We start from the raw sequence: 24,354 nt of genomic DNA, 5'->3' as shown, positions 1-24,354 counted from the left end.
ACAGCTCAAGTTGGAGCCGGGCTGCCATGAGACAACTAGACTGAAGAACAAAAGGGCAGCAACTTGTCTGTTCCCCTTCCCCAATTCCCCAGCGCTGTTCCCATCCCCCAATTCCCCCCCCAAAAAAAGCACCGTACTTTTTTATCACACCTCATGTATATATTTATATACTTAGTATAATATAATAATCTATATTATATTAACACACATAATGTAAATATATAGTATATAATTGCTATAGGTTTATTTGTCATATTAAAGTTCAGCTTATTTAATCATATTTGGTGGTCATGAGATATATAGTATAATTTTAAATGTCTGCTTGTTTGTATTTCTTGGGACTAATTTTATTTCTAACTCTTGCAAAGCTAGGTTTCTCATGAATTCTAAAATATTCTTACAAATTAGAATATTTATCCTGATACTTTTCACTTATGTTTAACAGATCAAAAAACTTTATTGCAATCCTTTGAGAAAATAATACATATCTTCATGTTCCCTTCACCTAACAGAGTAAATGGTTTCATTCAGTTAAGAAAAAAAAAAAAAAAAAAGCTGCCAACTTTATCAATGAACCTTGAATTTACGAAATGTTTCTCCCCATTTTAGTTGAGTGTGAGTCAGAAACAAACCCTTTGAGAGAGTTCTCCAATTACTCATTTAGAACAAACTCAAAAAATAGAGTGTGAGCAATTTGCTATTGAATTTCTTTAGTCTACGGCAATCTCTGGGTATGCATCTAATACTCTCCTTGCTATCTTTACCTATTACTTATTCAAGCCTGGTGAATTGGAAACATGGCCTTTTGATATGCTAATATAATCACTCTTTTTCTTACAGTATAAAAACTATGAAGAGACTATAACTATACACATTTAGGATTTATCACCTACAACCAAGTACCAAATTGAGCTAAGCCTTGAATTTTTCACTTACAAATGCCAAATCTTCAAACTCATGTATTAATTGTCAGCGCCCCCACAGTTCCTGCCCCGTTAATGAGATCAAATTCTCCATGGCTCAAGCCTTGCTCAAAATTGAAAAGCTTTATAGTACTAACAGTTCGGGGCATATGTAAATGTGTTCTCCAGTTGTTGGCCTGTCGTTCAATCTTACTTCAGGAATAAGTCACTCTGTCCACAAGCTTCTGTGAGTTTCTTGTTTCTGTCATTTTTCACTTGTTACCCAGAAGAAATCCATCCTGCTGCAATGGGTAAAACATTCTTTATCTGTCTCAAAACACCTTTCCCTATTATTTGCATTTTCAAACATTTTTCTAAACACAGCCATGAATCTACTCAGCTGTTTCCCAAAAGATACGCATTGGGGGACACCTTTATTGAGCCAGCAATGTAGCAGTCAACGTCTTGCTCCTCAGAGAATTTGCAAGTTCAAAACCCCATGGTATACATAGAGAGTTTAGATTATAATTTTTCTCAATATTCCTTCCTGTACATTTATCAAAAATGAATTTCATCTGCCACTGGGCTGCCCAATTCTCCAGTATGATTAGAGCCATCTGGAATATCTCCCAAACCTCATTAGTTTTTAACTAACCAAAATAGTTTAGTGTTGTCAGAATATTTCACCATCTCCCTATTTATGTTGTCCTCTTCATCATTAGCAAATACACTGAAATACATAGATCCTGACACCAAAAGCCACCATCCCATCTGCTACCTTCTCACAAGGAGGAATACACATATATTATCAATCATTGCCCTAATCTCTAGTCACTTTTCACAGATCCTATATATTCTGATTTGTTACAGTGATATATGTACATAGATATGTACATACATATTCTTTATGTACACCTCATACAGACTAGTAAGAACTGGACAGTTAGATAATGGTAAAGAAGCAACATTTAATTTTCCACAGATCTTTTGACAATTGGAAACAAAGAAACTGAAAACACATTGTAAGGACAAAGAAAATATTTGAGAAGCTATTTACCAAATAATACTTGATAGCCTTTCACAAGGTCAAATCTCTTAAAAAGACAATGCCTAATGCCCCTCTCACTTGTAAGAACAGCAGAGACTACTGGAAGACCTATAAGCTTCTGCTTAGTTATGCCTTTGACTTCAGTATGGATGTAGATTAGAAATAATATATAAATATAAATATAATAGATATATATTGCCCTAATCTCTAGTCACTTTTCACAGATCCTATATATTCTGATTCATTATGATTCATATATATATATATATATATATATATATATATATATATATATATATATATACACACTAGCAAAATACCTTAAAAGAGGAAAAAAAGATAATTGGGTAATTATTTAAATCACCACTTAATTTCATTGAACTCATTTTAAAGAGATAAAATTTCTGACTTTAAGTTACATAAATATTTTGGTCCTTTTATTTTTTTCCTAATTTATTGAAAATAAATTTTGTAGCTCTTTGTGTTTAAAAAATACATTATTATTATATTATCATTTTTCTTAGAATACATTTTTCTACATTTTTGGAAACTTAGAATTGACTAATACAAGCAAAATTCTGCAAAGATTTTATTAGTCATATGTATATGGATCCATTCCTGTGTAATGGAATCATCAAAAATTTAAAATGCTTAGATGTCTATTCCATTTTTATATTTCAGTAAGTAAACTATTATGTACTAGGCGTCAAAATATTGATTTCATATTACTCCTTTGAACATATTCTTCCCTGCTATTCATTGTTTACTGCAGAATACATTTTAGAAATGATGTCCAACCATCAAGTAAAAACATGCATAGATAATAGATTTAAGTATTTTCTAAAATCTTAAATGAAATTAAAAAATTGGTCAAACTGGTTTTGCTTTCTAAAAAAGAATACTTCAGTAAAAAATAAAAATAAAAAAGTAAAACTAAACAACAAAGGCTTCCATGTACTAACAGATTTTTTTGTGTGTTTAGAAGTCTAAATACAGATTAGTTGGATTTACAAAAAGAGAGTTTTAAAAGTGCTAATAATATGCCACTTATTGGCATGCACAGTTTAGTCAGATTTTTTCATTTTCATATGCATTCTGATTTCCAGCACATCCAATATGCACTGCTAACCTGTTGTCTTTACCTCTTTAATTATAAATCTTTGTAATTAAAAGAGTCAAACTTTAGGAAGATTAATTTAAATACATTTAATTTAATCAATGCTTCTGAAATGGAAGACTTAGAATTCCAAAATAGCCCTTTCAGACTACTTTTAATAGCAGTATTATAATAATGAGTGCTTGTAAATTTCTTTTTCCTACATCACATATTTCAAACAAATTAATATATCTGGTAGCACTTGCTATTCCTATTAAATAAATATGCCACTACTCACCCCTGCACATGGAAGTAGCTTAGTCATCTAAACAGTATCTCCTGTATATTTTACAAAAATTAAGTCTTTACTTCCAGAACAACACCATAAATGACTTGAAAATTGCATTAACTTACCTTTTAAAACTATCATATTTGGAATTAAGTTTCCTATGTTCAAGTCTTTTCATTCATAAAATAGAGATAATAATCCATGCATTATCATATTATCAGTTTTGAAAGGATTAGATAAGAATACATACATATATGTGTGTATGTACATATATACATATCTACACACACATATACATACATGCATGTACACACATCAGTTTTTATTTTTTACTCATGGCTATATATTTTATTTTACTTTTCATTTTCTTGGAGCTTCATTCAAACAGACAACTCAGTAATGAAATAGTAAAACTATTTGTTTCCATTTTTCCTCTTCCCAAAGGTTAAAATTTAGTAAATTTTTTTGGTCCTGTACGAATCTTTGAAAATATGAGTGAAATTATTCAGTTAGACCTTAATTGACTGGAACCCACCTACCAAAATCTATATCAAAAGAACTCTCTTGCCCTTCATTTCTAATGTTGTTAGGAGAAAGACATACATTATTATACAAAATGCCCTTTCTTCTTTTATTGTAAATATTCAGCTGAATAATCTATATCTTCTTTATACTTTATGTTGAACATTAAGAAGTTCAATTATATTTAGCATATGTAATTATTATGTTAGAGAAATATACATGTAATGCAATGACAGGGATTGTTACTAACATTTTTTACAAATATAAAAAGACGCTTTTTAAATAGAGATATTTTCTACCTGAAAATTCAATTAATCACACTTTTTCTTTTTCCACCTAATTAGTAACTTATTTCTTGGTCTTGGGCATGTGATTTTAGCTGTGTTAGAATTGAATCTTTATTAATTATAGTAAGCACCTACAATAGATTTCCTATAACTTGAAGTTCTTATTTGTTCTCATTAATGAAAAAAAAAACATTTAAACTCATCCACCATTTTCCATTTGCTTGGTAAATTTATGCTTTTCCACCATTGATAATTATGTAAATATAATTTTTATATTTTTCCCCAACTTTAATTTAGAAAAATTGCCAACTCCGGAAAAGTACTCTTTACCTAAGTTCACCAGCTGTTAATATTTTATAACATGTGTTGAAACATTTGAGAGTTGCTTAAACACACAGTGATATTTTACTCCTCAATATTAAAGCATACATATATCTCCTAAAAACAGTAGTATTATCTTATATGAACACAGTAAAATTTCACAGTAAGGAAAATTAACATTAATACATACTAGTATCTAACATATAGTCAATATTCAAATTTTTCCAATTGTCCCAGTAATGTCCTTTAGGGCTGTTTTTTTTCTTCTTCAGTCAAGAATCCAATTGAGTGTTAATTTTTTTTTTCTCTTATGTTAGAAACTAAAGTGCTCAAAACCCATTAGTAATGCTAAGAGATATAGAAGCCATCCAGAGACTTTCCTTCATTGGCCAAATTAGAGAAAACTTGCCATAAAATAAATATTGACAAAAATGAATTATAAAATATTAGTTTAGCAAAGGATCCACAGTCTTTACTAATACTAAAAATAGAACATTAAAATGCATGACTTGAGATGTGTGTGTGGACTTTTCCTAACAGATTATTATCTACTAATCTATAGAGAGAGAAGGACAGAGATAGAAAATCATCACCAAAATACAGAAATTATTACTTTGGTGAAAATTGATAATAGATGCTAAAATTGTTGATGAAAGAGTGCTGGAAAAAAAGGTACTCAAATAAACTCAGCAAATCCACCCAGATTATATGGTAACACAAAAAGAGAAAAGAATTAGTAAGTGAAATCTTGCGGATTACCTGAGCCAAATGATAAAAGTTAGCATCACCATTAATAGAACAAACTGATTTCATATGCTCTCTGCTATGAAAGAATATAACGTCAGTTTAATAGTAGGTAAAGAAACAATTGCAATCTATTTTGCATATCAGAGTCCAAAAAGTTTACCAGAAATGGATTTAATTTTTATACTTATTTTGTTTTGATGGCATGTATATGTTGTCTGATTAATAATTTACAAGGGAGATAAAAATCCTCTCTAGTTAAATATCTGACTCTGACTGAAAGTTTAGTAAAACTTTTAGATATTTCTGAATATGCAGATGTTCCAATGTGAAATCAATGCAGGTGTAACTCAATATTTAAATTTCTCAGAATTGTTATTGTTTTTTAAAGCCTCATATACATTATATATTGAAGTTAGCAAGTTATGCAATTTTTGAAATGATTTTTCCTTCCCACATAAAAGTATAGAAACTTATGATTTTTAATCATAAGCAATGGATGACTGACAGGATGCTTACCAATTTGTTTTATCATGCGCAGACTGTTTGCACATTAACATTTATAAAGATGCTTGAAAAATAAATTGGTAATACAGATATGTCTCCTTACTTTCAAAATACATTAACTGGAGGCAATTATATCACATAATACACATTTACATGGTTTTAGAGTAGTCAGCAAGATATCTAAATTTTGGCTTCATTTACTTTTTAAAAACTTATTTTGTAGATACTCTTTTTTAACTGGAAAAATAAAATCTCCCTTTTCCCAGGCTTCCTCAATACCTTGGCAACTTATATACAGAAAGAATTTTTTTTTTCATGGTGAAAAGGCTATATAACACCATGAAAACCAGGGTTTATGATGGCCTTCAGCAACAGTGCTATGCATGGCGCCTCTATAATTTTATTTGATCCAGAAAAAAAACAGCTTAAAGTTATATAACAAACATTCTCTTCAAATTTCCTTTCTTTGCAGGCTTGCACATGTATTGTTTTATATATGCCAATGTTAGCCTTTGTGATACAATGCTGCCAAAAATACTCTTTGATGAATGCTAATAAATTCAAATGTTTTATATTACCCTGTAGTTTTTAAGGTGGGGGTGGGAAAGAACAAAAGCTGAGTCTGAGTAAATTATAGCTTACATTTGACATTGAAAATTGGGCCAAATACTCAAGGCTTCAAAAGATGGACTCCGTCCAGTCAGAATATCTCCTTCTCTCCCTGCCCATGTTAATCAATGGGACCGCTTAATATAAAGGACTTTATAGTGCATACCAGCAAATATGGGATCATACGTTACAACACAATAATCTATAGTTAATGGATGTGGAGAATTTAGCAAAATTCCATGACATGCTGGAAGGAATATTATAGCTATGTTTCTTAAAATCGAAACTTGTAGCACATGATCTTGATTCCAAAATCGTCATTTATTCCAGCCATGGAACTCTAACAAGGCTTTGGTCTTATGAAAAGGGTAAAATTTTCCACTCTTTATTTGCTATCAATTAATTATAAAAGTTATTGGAAATCATTGTGCAAGTGAAAAAGTCACATGCTGTATCACTAGTAACATGGTGAGTGTCTATTGTGACTATCCTTGAAGCATTTCATTTCAAAATTGTCTGGCATGTTTTCTGATTAACTTTAGGTATCCCATCTAATCATTTAAGGATCCTATACATCAGTCTTCAGAATCTATAAACCCTTATCAAAATACCACATGGGAAGACTGAAAGAGTGTTAACGTATATAGGGTGGCAATATAAATTTTCATTCAAAAGGGACACTTTTGAAAGCAAAAGGAGTTGCTATTCAGATAATGTCAGGCAACTGTGACTATCCTATGAGAAAATGAGGTCAATGCAGTTAAAACAAGAATGAGTACAATTAAATGAATCAGAACTATAACTTTATCAACTGCCAAACTTGTTCCTTCAAAACTTTTGCTCGATATTTTCTTATATATTATGACATAAACCCAAACTTAAAATGTTGAACATGATAATTAACTACAAATTTGACTTGTCTCCTGAATTCCGAACTCTTTTGTCAATGTTAATATTATTTTCCCAACCATTCATTTTTGTAGGGAAAAAAATCTAGTCTGGCATTGGTATTCTTCCTTGGTCTGGTTGTAATTTGTATTTTATTCATTACATGACATGTACTTATAGAATATCGCTTGTATGCCAAATACTGTAAGCATTTTCCTAAGTCACATTTGATGTTATTAGATTTCTTAATTTTCCAATCAATTTTATTTATATGTAGTTCTTTATATTTCATATATTAATCATTTTCAGTTATTAATATATTGCTGCAAATATGATCACTTCCTTTATTGTTTGTATTTTCCTTTATTTATGCTGACTGACTGAACAGACATTCTTAAACTTAATGATGTCAAACTTATTAATCTTTCCTTTTGTGGTTATATACATTTAAGTGTTGTATTTAAGAACTTCTTCCCTACCCTGACGTAATAGAAAAAATCACTAGGTTTTAAAAAATGTATCTTTAATTCTTATTTATAGTTAGTTCTCAACTTATATGTAAATATATTATCAGTTTGGGGAAAGTTGAAATCTTTATTGTATTGAAATCTTCTGTCCATTAACTTGATTTATCTCTCCATTTATTTGTTTTTTAGTGCCTTCTAATATATAAATTAAGAATATCCATAAATGTCTAAGTAGCTTTTGTTGGATTGATTCCTAAGAATTCATTGTTTTTGTTACAATTATAAATTGCACTTATTGTTTAATTATATTTTTGTTATATTTAGGTTGTATATGCAAAAAATCATAGCATTTATTTTGTATCTTCTTTTGTAATCACTTGCCTGCATTGATTTCATCTTTTTTAAAAAATATTTTTGGTTTATTTTTCAGCTTTATTTGAAAACAACTTAAAAATTTGCTTTGCTTTTATAGTTACAGAAGAGCTATAAATATAATGACACTAAGCCTGGTTTTATAGTTGTATACATTTAGGTAAAATTACAATGCAATCATTTAAGTCAACACAGGGAGACTGTTTGAGAATTTTTTACCAAGAGATAAAGTTGGAAGTTGTCATAAATCACTCAAACGGAAATTATGGATCTGAGCTCCTTCACATATCATATCCTCTGCGGGCCCTCATGGTCTGGTTCCAGCTTACCTATCCAACCTCCTCCTCACACTGCTTCAAGCAGACAGGAGGGTAAGAAAGTTGTAATGTAATATCTGAGCTGACTGTTTAGATTTTTGCCTGCAGTGGGATAGGGTTCTGCATTATTTGTAAAATAAGGAATTAAGCATTTGTTCTACACGACCTCACTTACAAATGCTAAGACTGTAAAGAAAATGAAGAGGCTGAAATTGCAAGTCCCTACTACATCTTTCTGTGCTTCTACAGGATGAAACCCAGAGTGTAGGTATAGCCCACTTCGTTAAGCTCAGTTAAGGTGGGTTTCAATAACAGGCCACTTCCCCAAGGGGATGGGGGATACTGTTGTAACTATAGAAATAAGGAAAATTAGATCCAATAACAATGTGGAGGATGAGTTTTTAAACTCTCCAAGCAGGGTGGTCACAAAGCCTGTGCAAGGCATGGCGTTGGAACAGAGACTGTTAAAACTCAAGATCCGCTAAATGTTTCTGGCACAGTGAGGAGAAAAAAAACAAAACAAAACAAACAAACAAAAAACAACCCTGTATGTAATACCTAAGACAAGAAAGCTTGCTTCTGCCATTTATCTATCTATCTATCTATCTATCTATCTATCTATCTATCTATCTATCTATCTTTATTTTATTTTTTTTGTAGTGGCTAGAACGTATAGTTCACAATTGAACAAAAGTGGAGATAATGGCTACCTTTATGTCTTATATCTCATTTTAGAGGAAATCCTGCAAATATTCTCAGTTGAGAATAGTGTTTGCTATACTGTTTTTCTTTTTTTTTTTTGGTAGATATCTTTAATGGATTACTTTGCTAAAAATTTTCATGATAAATAGTTGTTGAATATCATCAAGTACAATTTTCTGCTTCTTATGAATTCGTCATATATGATTATCGTACCTTTCTCCTCTTTTAATCTTTTTATGTGGTATATTAACATTATAAGTTTTCTAATGTTAATCCAACTGCTAAATCCTGGGATAAATTCAATGTCTCATGATTGATCATTCTTTTTCACACTGTAGGGTTTTTGGCTTCTGCTTTTTTTTTTTTTTTAGCTGAGCCATCCTGCTACCTGTTGGCAGCTCAGTGGCTGCTCAGCTCGGGCTGGACTCGAACCAGTGTTGCTCAGAGCTCAAACTCTTGAGCGAGCTCTTAACCAACTGAGCCACTCCGCCGGCCCTTTAGCTTCTGAATATAAAGACTTTGGATCTATTTTCACAGGAAGATTAGCCTGTAAATTGGTTTTCTAATGTTATAATTGTTTGGATTTGAGGTTAAAATTATACTCGTTTAATGGAAACCATTGTGAAGTATTCTGTCTTATTTGTTGTCCATAATTTCAATTATGTATTTATTGAAATTGTGTAGAATTTGCCTGTAAAACCATCAGGACCAAGGGTTTTCTCACAAGGTCTTTTAAATTGCTACTTCTATTGCTTAACTTATTGTAACAACTTTAATCTTTCAAAAATAATGTAACTTTAGTAAATTTTAGCATCCTATGTATTTGCCCATTTTATTGAAGTGTTCAGAATAATTGGGATAAGTTTACCAATAATATTCTCTACTGTATTATATCATTTATGTTCCCACCTCATGATTTTATGATTATTTCTGCCTTCTTTTTTCTTCATTAACCTTATACATGGTTTGCCTGTTTTACTATACCTTTCAAAGCACAGTCTTTTGCTTTTTTGAATCTCTATGCTGTCCTTTTTCCCTATTTTACTTTCTAATGTTACTTTTATTTTACCTTGCTTTTCCTTCGATTTCTAAGTTTAGTTTTCTGTGGTTTTATTTTCCTCACTGTTCAAATAGGATGTTATCTCATTTGATTTTCAGCTCTACTTATCTTCTAATCCATATATTTAATGCTATAAATATTCATTTAATATCCCTTTGGTTAATTTCACAAGTTGCGATGTATAGTAATTATATAATAATTTGTTACTAAGCATTAATGTTAAATGTAATTGTATGTATTCTTTTTTAATACTTGCATATTATTCTAAGTGGTTTTGCTTCTTATTTCATTTTTAAATTGTTCATTTTTAATATATAAACATGTAATCTGTGGTGTTGACATTATAATCTTGTATCAAAATGCTTAATTTCTTTTATGATATCCTTATTTTTGCACATGAGTTATTTAGAAGTATTTATTTATATTACTAATTGCATGGAGATTTTAAAATTTAAATTTTAAAATTTAAAAATGTAATAGTATTTTGTATTCTTTATGTTTCTATGATGTTTTTTCATTATTGAGGACTGCTAAATGGCCAGTTTATATAAATATTCTACACATACTTCAGAAGAATGTGTGATGTTTAGCTGTTGCATATAATAGTATCATTTTTCCATTTGTCTTCCTATTTATTCATTGCTAATATAGACAGATGATAGATGGATGATAGATAGATAGATAGATAGATAGACAGATGATAGACAAAACAGACATATCCTAATGCTTGACAAAGAAATATGTTTGGATAACACACTTAATAAACTAGATTGAGTAAGTACACAGACTATATACATATGTATGTGAATATATGTACTCATACATATGTATACAGTGTTTTTGTGTTCATTCAATCTAGTTTATTAAATATTTGGTTCAAATATTATTCTATAGTTTTATTCATTATTTTCTGTCTAATCTATCAATGATTGAAAGAGATATCTTGAGCTCTCAAACTATGATTGAATATTTAACAATGTTCCTTATAATCCACTGAATTGATTTATATTTTTGATTTTATAAGGATAATAATATTCAAGTTATAAAACTGTATTCCCTATGAATTTTTTTATCATTATGTAGTGACTATCCATTATACTCTTTTTGTCTTAAAATCCATTTTGACTGATATTAATATGGCTACCTCTGGGTTTGTTTTTTTAATCATATTCGTGTTATATATTTTAAATAATTTTACTCTCAGGCCCTCTATATGTTTGCTCTAAATTGCATACATCTGAATTTTTAGTAAATTATAATGTGGAAGCTACTGTCTTGTAAATGGCAAATGTAGTACATTTGTGTTTATTGAAATCACTGCTATGTTTGAATTTGTTTCAAATATTTTGCTTTTGATTCAATAGTTCTGTATTCCTTTATAATCTATTATTTCTCCTTAACTTTCCATTTATTGATATTTCTTTATGCATTATTTTTTCCTTTTCTACTTTATTTTCCCTACTGATTTGGGAATAATAGATTGTTATTTTAGTCATACAGTGGTTATTGTTGAAATATAGCCATGTATTTTCAATCTACCTAAATCTAATAATAAGCAATTTCTTACTTCCATTTCTTAATAACACAATGATGTCATAACTCATAGCATCTCATTCCAATTTTCATGCTGTTTTCTATTCAGTATTTTAGTTCTGTTTCTTCAAATATGTTGAAACCACATTATATTACATTTTTATTAATATTAATGAAGATATGTTTGTTTCTAATTACATATTTGCTTACCAACTTATTACCTCTTCTTCCATCCAACACCATTCTTTGAAGATTATTTTCATTCTCCTTGAATAAATTTTTTAGAAGTTATTTTAGTGTAAATTTCCTGGTAGTAACCTCTATTTTTATTTTATCTGTAAATTTCTTCATATCGCTTCAGATCTTAAGAGGTGCATTTCAGAGATACACAATTATCATTATTATTATTTGTGGTACTTGAACATAGTTTCACCACTCTTATTTCTGTTGAGAAGTCTACTTTATATATTTCTTACGAGGTCAGACATTTAAGTTCATGAATTTGTTGCAACGATATTGCTACCCTTTTTCTGATATCACAGGGATTATTCATTATGAATTTGTACCAACTGGACAAAGAGTTAACCAAGTTTGCTTTTTGGAAGTGCTGAAAAGGGCTGCATGAAAAAGTTAGATGACCTCAACTTTTCTCCAACAATTCATGGCTTTTGCCTTACGACAATGCAACAGTCTGTGACACATGGCACTGTCTGTGAGGGAATTTTCAGACAGCAAACAAATAACTGTGTTGGAATACCCTCCCAACTCACCTAATCTAGACCCCAATGACTTCTTTCTTTACCCAAAGATAAAGAAAATATTGAAAGGAAAACATTTTGATAACATTCAGGACATCAAGTATAATATGAGGACAGCTCTGATGGCTATTCCAGAAAAGGAGTTCCAAAGTTGCTTTGAAGGATGGACTAGGCACTGGCATCACTGCATAGCTTCCAAAAGGGAGTACTTCAAAGGTGCCCATTGTGATATTCAGCAATGAGGTAGGTAGCACTCTATCTAGGATAAATCTGCAACTTAATTGTCTGACCTCATATCTGAGATCTTCTTATCGATTCTAATCTGGTTATTTAAAAATGATTTCCTGCTTTTGGTAATCTGTAATTTCACTACAAATTCCTTTGTATGATTTTCTTTTTACTTATCTGGCCTGAAATGAGTCATGTTGCGGAACTCTGCAGGATGCTGCCCAAATACTTTTAATGCTGATGGAGACCCACACTGTTTTTATTTTCATAGCAGCATCCTCGTATATTAATTATCGTATAATAGTATGTTTATTAACTTTAGTTTATTATTACAGCCTACTGTGGAAGAGTAGTCTTGTTTTCTGGTAAAGCATTCCAATTTAAATCAACTTATCAGTTACAGAGCAGAGTGTAAAAGGTAATGTATGTCTCGTATGGAAGCTTCTTAAAGGCAGAACATTTTATTCATTTCTGTATTCCATAAATCTAACACAATGGCTGTTACATAGGGGTCATCTAATAAATGTGTATTGAATTAATATAAATACACACCGGACAAAAAAGGAAGAAAGGAAAGAAAGAGAGAGGAAGCAAAAAAGGGAGGAAAGAAAAGGAGGTAGGAAGGCAAATTGATGCAGAGTCCTCAAATAAGTAAAAGTTCTTATTTCATACAATATATGACTATATGACACAGTAAATTTGCTTGTTTTTTTCTGAGCCATTCTTCCACCTATTGGCAGCTTAGCGGCAGCTCAGCTCGGGCCGGGATTCGAACCACTGTTGCTCAGAGCTCAAACTCTTGAGTAAGCTCTTAACCAACTGAGCCACTCGGCCAAAAATTTTTAATATTGATTTCCATGTTATTTGCTCAGGTACAAAAGTTAAAGTAACCAGAGAGTATAATAACCTCTCTATTGTGCATTTATTAATATTATCACATAATGATATATGTTTCCTTTTGGATCTACACATGGATTATGTTGGTTGCAAGTACGGTGAAGGTTTAATGCAAGTATGAATAAGATTCAAAAACTTCTCATTAATAAGTTCTATGTCCTCTGGTTGTTACATTAAATCCACATGGAATGATGATGTAATGGTAGGAAAAGCAGTAAATAGCCAAGCCTCTATTTTTTTGTGTGAATCCACTACCCATGATTCATTATCATAGTCTCATTATTCTCCTTAATTGCTTATTACTTTCACAGTTCATAAATAATAGTTGATGATTTGGCTGATAAAATAACATACACTGGTTAGGATACAGCCCTGTTAGAGTCACTTCTATTTAATTTAATAATAAATATAATCTCAATCTAATATTTTACCTTAAAATTCCAGAGATATTCTGGAGATCCATAAATGGTTCATGTATCTGTGCTTTACTAGATTGCCTGTGGCATAGCTTTGAGGAATTGATTCCTATATTTCATATACAAGTGGATAGGGTGATATGGATCCTCAAAAATATTAAGTGCTATAAATAACACACTTAGCCCATGTCTGTTAAACTGAAACAGTATTCTAAAATTATGTCACTGCCAAAAGTCAACTGAACACTTTTTGGGTGGTCATGTCACCTTATTCCAATGCTCACAAAATTATTCTATGAGGTATCAAGCTCTGTCAAATTCTACAATTACATATTGAAGTATGTCCTGATACACCTTTAGTATTGACCTCTATATCTATGGACTGAGATTTCTGTGCACATAGCTGGCATCTGCCCTACTTTAAAATTAAATAAAGTTTGTTAGTGGATAAAAAGTTTTAGATTTTTTAAGTCCTGGAAGAAAAGAGGCACTAGATGATTAGATAGATGATTGATAGATAGATAGATAGATAGATAGATAGATAGATAGATAGATGATAGATGAATTCTGACATTTCTGTGGTTTATGTGGTAACTTGTTTCTAAGCTTTTATACTAAATTCTATGCTTATTGAGGGCAGATACAATTCCTAATTCAATAATAAGCAACATCTACCATTCCAATCTTAATTTAGTTTAGCATAACTTACTATCCTCTATTCTGTTGAACCAATTATAAACCAACTAGTAAATTAAATTTTAAAGAACAATTTGTACTTGTTATCTCCCAAAATTTAACCATAAATTTATGATCATTGCTCTGTAATATATTTTCAATATCATTTTAAAAATAGGAATTCCTCTTAAAACAACAATAATAATGACCAACATTTACAAATTATTTTTTAGCATTTATTAATCTCATTTGCTTCTTATTTTAGCTCTGTAAGTTGGGCTGACACAATCACACTATATTTGCTAACGTGACTGATATTTAGAAAATTTCAATAATGTTTCCAAAGTCAAACAGCCCTCGCAGAGAAAGAATGAGGACTTCAATTCAGCTGTTATGATTGTAAACCCATTGTACCTTCCACTAAAAAATGCTTGTTATATTTCTCTCATAAACTCTAGTAGCTTTGCCTCTAACTGTTCATTATATTGTTCGATTGGGAACACCCAATCAAAATGTGTATGGCTAACACTTTCTAAAACGTATGCATTTATAGATATATTTTTGCTAAGTGTATCTATTATATTTATTACAACCAGGAATTATATTTTTGATGGTTCTATTATCTATAACAATTAAAAGTTCACACATTTATAAAAGGCATTGATGAAATTTAATATATTCTTTGGTTTTCTTTATTTTTTATAAGAAAAAAACTGAGTAGTTTCTTCACTGAGTTACAAGACTGGGAAAAAATTATTGTTTTATATTTTGTCCTTTTTTTTTCCCCCAAGGATTTGGCGTTAGAGGCCTTTCTTGGAGTTTTGTTTCTATGGAAGCACTTTGGATCATAATTTATGAGGTAGGCTGAATCAGATAATAATGTATGCCGTTTATACTTTATCATACTCACATAGCTTTATGGGTGTGTACCTTAGAGGCACAGAGGCAAATTTTTATTAACACATGTTTATACATAATTGACCAATTGGGAAGTGGTAAGAAGTAATGGCTGTGATTTACATAGACTAAGAAATGTCTTAGAGCACCTCACCCTGTCTGGAGTCCCCACTGTGACAGATGAGCCAATGCCTGTGGGGGATGACAGCATGCTATTTATGGCATTTCCTTCTGAGACAATTAAGTAACATATGCCAAGACCATAGGGATTATCTTTGAGCTACACAGTATGTAACTCTATCTGAAGAGAAATATAATATTTTACAAATTTGACAAACCATAAGAAAGCTTAAATTGATTCGCCCATTTTAATAAATGCAATAACTTTTTTGTGCCTTAATAAGATTTATTTTCTGATAAGGGTATATTATAAAAGATTAACAGTTATACACATGTATTATTCAGAAAATATGGCATATTTATTTTGTTGGAGAACAATGTTCATAATGAACTCTTACACAGGCTACTTATTTTAACAGCTGCTTTCCCTTCCTATATTAAATCCAAACCAAACGGATAAGTTGGTACACTGTAGAAATAAAAACTAATTTCTTATGGTAGTTCCACACTATTACTAAGCATGCTACAGTTTGGAAAAGACAATGGGTTGACTGGGGCTAATGACGGGTAAGAAAGAGAGGATTTACAAACCAGGATAGATTCCACTATTGTCACAGAGTCTTTGGTGACATAGTTGACGTTGACTCAATGCAGCACTGGTTTTATTGGGAGCATTTATGTGGCCCAAATTATGGCCTCCAGGTATTTTAAGTTTGGCATTCCCATTTTATTATTGAAGTCATTGAGGCCTGGAGAGATTTATCTAAAAATTGAAGTTCCAGTGGGAAGTCAATTATAAATTTGAGAGACTACATTAGAGAATTATAGGAATAGAGGTCCATTAAGAATAAGTAAAGTAACCGGTGTTTGGCATAATTGGATCTTGGGGCCTACACATTTCCATAGCCCAGATCACATCTTTGGCATAATATAGTAACTCAAGAAATATTTGTTAGATGAATGTGTGGAAAGGAAAAGTAGTTTTTCTGTATCTCTTCTCAGATTTCTCATTCCACTCAGCTTGATTTATGATCTGATTTTCCTCATGTTTCTGAAATTTTATGCTGCATGACCCTGGATTTCTACCAGTATGTTTACTTTCTTTTATAGGGTAAGTGTGATCATTATTTTCAGTCATGACCTAGTTTTGAAAGATCTCTATAAAGTCAATCTCTTTTTACAGGAGGAATGAAGGTAGAAAGAAAGGAAGAAAATTAGAAAAAAATCAGGGGGATAAAATGAGGGTGTGGGGAAGGGAAGGAAGGAAGGAAGGAAAGAAGGAAGGAAGCAGGGAAAACAGATATAAAAAAGGCAACTTTAATAGAAGTCAGTAGACTTTCTGTCCCCACCCAGAATTTATCCTTTGGTCTCTCAAATGGTAGCACAATTTAGTAAAGTTACTTTGTAACAGTTTTTGGGCCATAGGAATGCATATGTCATATCATCCCTGATGATACTAAATTGACATAACATTCTTATTTTGCCAATTTAACAGCTGACAGGCCATAAAATTGGTGGTAAGATGACAATATCAGATGTGGATATTGAGCCTATAGACCTTATAGTGGGCTCTGCTAGTTTTCTGAAAATTTGACATAAAAATTATCTTATATTTATATACTGCTTTCATGTTAAGAACTTATTTCATACATATTTTAATCTCTATCCTATCTTCTTTGGTAGTAATGTATACTAGAATCTGTGCAAGTCCCTAAAACTATCAAAGAATAAAGAAAAAGCAAATTTTCTTACATTGTGTTGTTTAAAATTCCATATTTTTACATCTGTTTCCTCCCTTCTTCTCCTGTCCTTTATTCTGTCATTCTTTCTCATTCTTTTTCTTTCTTTCTTTCTTTCTTTTCATCCTTCTATGCATGTTTTTGAGTTCCTTCTCTAAGTCAGACACTGCAGTAAACACTGATCTTCATAATGCTGGGCAGACCTAGGCAACTTAACGGTTTCCCGAAACCTACACCCTTAAAATCATAGCATTCTTTTGGTTCCACTATCCCAAACATTTTTATGTAAAGAAATAAGACAAAGTAGCATGAAAAATATTTACTGGTTAAGCTTTATCCTTAGTGATTACCTTTCTGTATATCTCATCCCATTTTCTAGGTAGGTTGGGAAGGAGAGAAAAAGCAGAAGCAGGCTAATTCAATTATTCACTCTAAGAATTGTCTAATATTAATATACAACAACTATAGTGAAATAAAAATAGAGAATTGATGTCATATATATATATATATATATATATATATATATATATATATATATATTTAATGGATATATCAAGCAGAGCAGTTAGAGATCATTGTAGTACCTGTTATAGTGGTGCAAACACAGGATCTTTCACAAATATTACTTTGTGAATGTTGCTCCTCAAATATTAGCCACTTAAGTAAGTAGATTTTCATCAATTATTTCTAATTATATGCACTTCCTTCCAATTAACAAAAGCTGACAACTATGTAGTCTTGTAATATAGTACTTTATTGTCCAGCATTTTTCACTCTTTTTTTTAATGGAAGTTTTCCTTATTTCCAATAGTTTCTCCTTTATTAACTAGAATAGACTTCCTAAAGAATAATGACCTAGTAGGCAGGGTAGATGTAATACTTAAGAATGCTTTAAGTTGTAAGAGACAGATAGTAGTTTTACCTATTTATTGGAAACATATTGGGAGTTCTCAACATTGTCTGGAGACTGGAAAACAGCATTGGAAATGGTCAGGAAAAAGACAACCCCAAGGCTGTGTGGTGAGAGGCTCAGCCATTAGTACTGAGTTGAAATGGCCAGGTCAGTACTAATTAATAATTAGTTAATTAATTAGTACTTAATTAAGCACCCTTTTTTCTTTGAGGTACTTGCTGAAGATACACAACCCAACTAGGGGCATTCAACTAGCTGACCCTACATCAGTGGCCAGTGCCCTGGCCAACAGTGGACAGTGGGGTATTTCAGCTTCTAAAGTGGTAGGAAAAGCATTGCATCCAAACTCCTGTGGTAAGGAGTGGGTGTTAGGGATAATCCCTAAAAGAGAAAGAAAAGGTGGATGCCAACAAAAAGGACTATTTATTAGAACCTATTAAAATTTTGAATAATTGGAAATGTTAGTAAGCTTAACGTAATTCATAGAGCAACTAATAGAGATAATTAGGGTGACCATGGAAAGCAGCAGAGATCAGAGGTTTCTAAGACATCGTAGGTCCCAATTTACAGAGCTTTCAAGTTGGAGGGACCTGAAGAGAGCCTGCCATTCACAGTAGTAATATTGCGGGTGATTAATATGATGTTTGGGATGAAATGATTTAAAAATTAGCATTAGATTGTTTCAAAGCAGGAGTTGGTCCAGTTTTGTGGTATCCCTTTCAATGCTTATTCATATTTTACCATGATATCAGGCTCATCATAATGGAAACTACTTCTCTAGGACCTTTCCTCGCTTACTCAGTGTGATTAATGGATCTGTGGTCTTAGTTGTTGAGTTTTCAAGAATTCCTTTAAAGCAGCAAGCAAAGGAGATCTTGCTGATCGTAAACAATAAAGTTCTGGAGGGATACACATAATGATTAGGTTTACACACAAACCTTAAGTTTAATCATTTTGGTTAATTTACCATTTAATAACTGGATAGTAAACTATTAGTTAAAATAAAACTCATAATTTTCACCTGCTATATTGTGATTATAGTAATTCAATTTATTCCATGGGAGTGTTAAAAATGTTACCTCTTCAACAAACCTTTCTTTAGTCTTCTAAATTGACATAAGTACTTTTCTTAGAAACTTCTCATTTTGATTCTAGCCTGTATGCTTGAGTCCAGGAAGTGTTTCTTACTTAAATTTGCATATTTGCATCTCTTTTTCTATATGGCATAGGAGCAACTTTCCCAGCAGCCCTCTCCACTGCTAATATAAACTAGAGAATGACACATAGACATTATTAAGAAATCCACCCAAATCCTCAATAATGTTCACGCATCAACCTCCTACTATAATGGCAAACAAATACTGGACACTAATGGAAAATTAGCAAAGATCCAGCAGCCTAAAATACATGGAAATTTTGTACTACTGAGGAAATTATTTATTTTTGGCCTGTTAGAGGGCCAAAATTTAAGAAAAAACATTAAAAATATTTGATGAGTAGAAAACGGGTCCTCTCCTACTCTATTTTAGGACCATAAATTGCAACAACTTCTTGGAGGAGGATTTATCAAAAGCTGATACAATTATAAATATGCCTCTCTCTCTCTCTTGACTCAACAATTCCATTTCTAGAAATTCATCCTACAGAAATTCTGGCATCAGTGCACAAAGATAAAAATACAGGAAGATTCACTAAGATATTGTTGGCAATATAAAAAAACTGGAAATAACCCAAATGTCCACAAATAAGGTAATGGCTTAATGAATGTGGTATATTATCATAATAAAATAATATGCAGCTTTTCAAATAAAGTGAATAAATCTCAATGCACTGGTTTAGAAAGATGTCCCAAATATGTTTTAAAGAAAAAAACACCACACCATATACATATATCAAATCTATGTATATGGAAGCACTATATGTAAAAAAAAAATATTCTGTACATATATAAAGTGAAACATAAATTTTTGTTGAGAGAAAGATTAATTGATTATATATTTTTATTTATATGTCTGTATTTTTCCAATATATGGCATTACTCTTATAATCAGAAAAGTTAAAAAATCATAGATTCTCAGGCCGGACAAGTGGCTCAGTTGGTTAAGAGCTCGCTCAAGAGTTTGAGCTCTGAGCAACAGCGGTTCGAGTCCAGCCCGAGCTGAGCAGCCGCTGAGCTGCCAACAGGTAGCAGGATGGCTCAGCTAAAAAAAAAATCATAGATTCTCTCTTTTGCATGTATAAAGTCACACATGCGTAAGGTTTAGAAAGCATATATGTAAAGTGAAAAAATCACATCAAAAGACAATAGGCACAATGTGTTTTCAACTTTGTTTAAAAAATGGCTTATTTACAAAAAAGATAAGCATGGTATAATCAAAATCTAGCAATGTTTATTGTTGAAGGGAGCTTGTGATTTTTATGCCTCTCTGCATTTAAAAAAATACAGTAAATTTATTTTTTCTATAATTAGAGAAACACAATAGTATATCAATTTGCAAATGAAAGCTATTATGCATGTTATAAAAAGACTTTGATTTCAATTAATTGCAATAATCTCATTGAAATTTTAGAAATTTGAAGAACTCGTAATATTAAAATATTTTTCATCAAAACCTATTTAAATTTTTTTCACAATTTACACAAAAATATTTATACAAAATAAATCTCATACATATCAGATAATGATGGTTGACATACATGAATTTAGTGTGTTGGTATGCTCAAGAAACTGGAAAATACACTCAGCAATTTTACAAAGAAGTGATTTTCAGTTTTTAGGATGAAATGGAGGTGTGAGAAGCAAACATATTGAAGATGATAGTGAAATGAGGAAGGATGAGGTCAGAAAATAACATACATATACATGATGTGTGAATCATTCACACATATGTAGCAGTAACTATGCACCAGCATTGTTCTAAACACATTACAAATATTGAGTTATCCTATCCTTATAAAAACCCTAAGAGTAGGCATCATTAGACTCCCTATTTCTTATAGATGAGGAAACTTAGGCACAGAGAAGTTAAGTACCTTTCTCAAGGTCAGGATATCTACTCTACATAAAACAGTGTTGGTCAAGGAGTTTGGTAAAAAGTGATATCATAGAGTTCTTTGTATAATTATGATGATTCATAGGACAAAATCTGTACTTTGGATCACTTGGGCTACCCATCTGCTACTTTTTACTCCCATACTACAAGCTTATCTGTCAAATAAGAAGTTTTCTAAAGTTTAAAAATTCTGAGTTTTTACCACCTTGAGCTATAATCGCTATATACCTTCTCTTATTTAACTTTTTTTTTAGTGTATGAATTATAAATGAGTGAATATTTAAAGTCCTGTGTATAATGATATGCACCCAAAGCCAGGTCAACTGAGGAGATAAAGAAGCCACCTGATATGTCTCCTTTCAGTCTTCTTTTCTAAATTCTGGAACTTGTATCTCTTTTTCAGTATTTATTTAGAGATACATTTTCTCAGCCATGAGTTTTTAGTTAGAGATCATCTTCGATAAGCCATTAAAATATTCACTGATAAGCTGTTTTTCTCATACACATACATTTATGAAACTATATGTAGAACATTCAAAGATGGAAAGAGAATTTAAAATGCATGATTTTCTAACAACGACATTTTTGTGCGTGTGTGGCCATGTTTTGGTGTAAAATGGTTTTCTTAGAACTCCATAAAACCTACCACATAAGCAAAAGTTGATCATATTCTCAAAGGAATCTCATTTATTTATTTTTAATTACTAGAAGAGTTACAGCATGAAATTTGTCAAAAAAAATCTTACAATAAAGAGGAAAAATTATTCCCAATTTTTATTGACATGCAACTACATTAAAATAAGGTCACAAGATTTAGGTCAGATTAATTCTTTCTCTCCTGCAGCCCTATGTTATACCTATTCCCTCATCCCCAAGCTCTGTAAAGAACACGTATTTTATTAGTGGACTGTACAGTAAAATGACTTGGTTGAAAAGCTCCCACCCTCTCATCTTGGTGTGTAGCATTAGGAAAGTTCTTAAGCCTCTCATGCCTCAGTTCCCAAAACTATAAGAAGGGAATAGTAATAATAGTACCCATATCAAAGGATGCTTGTAAAGATTAAGTAACTTAGAAGAGTACCTAGCACAGAAAAGAGCCATATTGTGATTAGTATTTGTCATTTTATAAAAATTAAACCAGACATGCTGTATTTTAACGTATTTCTGTAGAACACTTATTTTAATTAGATATTTTATTATAAAATCAATATGTGTTCATTATGGAAAATATAAAAAAAACATACAAATGAAATAAATATGAAATGTTCCCTATTTCTACTTCATAGGCAGCTAGTGTATTATTTTATATATGCACATATGGCATGTATCATACACAAACATGCAAATACCATTTTTTTCTGATTATAAATAAATATAACTCTAAGAGACTTGATTCAAGATTATGGACCTAGTACCAGCATATACTTTCCTTCCTCTGATGCCATTCTGTCCCCAGATTACTTAAAATAATCTGGAAGAATTTTATTTTTTAATTAACCATCTATGGAAACAGTGTTACAAGTATTATTATAATGAGCTATTAAATCTAGAAATAAAAGGTTTTATATAGAAAGCATAGAGAAAAAAATGCAGCCCTCTACATAGTATATGCAGGAAAACTATTGAGAAAAAATGAATATTTTAAGAAACACTAAATATGCGGAATAAACAAATACAAAGAAAAGAAAGTGGGTCCTGAAGTAGAGGAATTGCTTCAAATTCTGTATTCAAAAACGCAGTCCTGCTTTTTCAGTCCCAATTCTAACACCATCAAAAGGAACAGCAGGCTACAGAGACATTTGACCCTGAGATCTGCTTGAACAAAAGTGAATTGCTGCCCAGGTGGTCACACATGTGAGTGAGAGAATAGTTAGGTCACTAGAGATTCCATAATCTAAAAGAAAACAATTATAGAAAAGAAAGCTCTGTGGAAGAGATAAATTCTTTATATCCACCAATATCAAGACAAGACATCATCATTTTAGAGTCGGGGGATTTCTAAACTGCTGTGTAGCTCTACATGAAAGCACTCTAAAGCATAGCCTGTAGGTCATGCTGCCCACCCATTCTTACAGGGAGCTTGTAGGTATCCATCCCATTTATGGGATAGTCTACTTTGGAAACACTTCAATAAACTGTAAAGGAAACTTGACACCAAGTACCCATGATGACCAATTGAGTTCATCATTCATAACTATGGATGTGATGGAAACAAATCTCTTAAAAGAGCCAAAATGAGCATATAATAAGAAATATGTACATCAGAAAATATGTATTAATTAAAAACAAAATAATAAATAACTTCAGAAATATTTGAGACTTTTTTAAAACAAAATTGGGCTGCTATAAAAAGGGAACATTCAGAAAGCAAGGAAGTTAGTAGAAAATAAGAAAAATTCCTATGTTCCTTTCCGCCTTATGTACAATAGCCAAGACATGAAAACAACTTAAATGTTCTTAGATGATCAGATAAATAAAATGTTGCAGGGTTTTAGGTCAAGACAGTGGAGTAGGTAAACTGTGCTTGCCTCCTGTCATGACCAGATAAAAATTACAACCGAATGACAGAACAATCATCATGAAAATCACCTCAAGTCTAGCTGAATAGAAATACTACAACTAAGAACATACAGAAGAAGCCGCATTGCAACTGGTAAAAGGGGTGGAGATGTGGAATGGGCTGGTCCCACACCCACATATGGTGGTTAAAAATTGGGAGGGAGGGAGGGCCGGCCGAGTGGCATTGGTTAATAGCTGGCTTGGGATGCCAGAGGGCCCCGGTTCAGATCCCACATATGAGGGCCAGTGACACTGCCCTCTACAGCTAAGATAATGAACAACAGCTTAACTTGGAGCTGGGCTGTAAAGAGCCTCTGGCGACTGCGTAGGCTGCAGCCCCTGCTGCAGTGGGTTGCCATGGGCTACCGTGTGTAGCCAGCAGCCAGCATGAGCAGCCAGCAGCCTCTGTGAGCGGCCATCCAGAAGCCGGCAACC

This window comes from Hipposideros armiger, unplaced genomic scaffold, assembly GCF_001890085.2.
Source record: "Hipposideros armiger isolate ML-2016 unplaced genomic scaffold, ASM189008v1 scaffold_215, whole genome shotgun sequence".
NCBI lineage: Eukaryota > Metazoa > Chordata > Mammalia > Chiroptera > Hipposideridae > Hipposideros > Hipposideros armiger.
The sequence above is the reverse complement of the archived record's forward strand: the minus strand, read 5'-3'. Positions refer to the sequence as shown.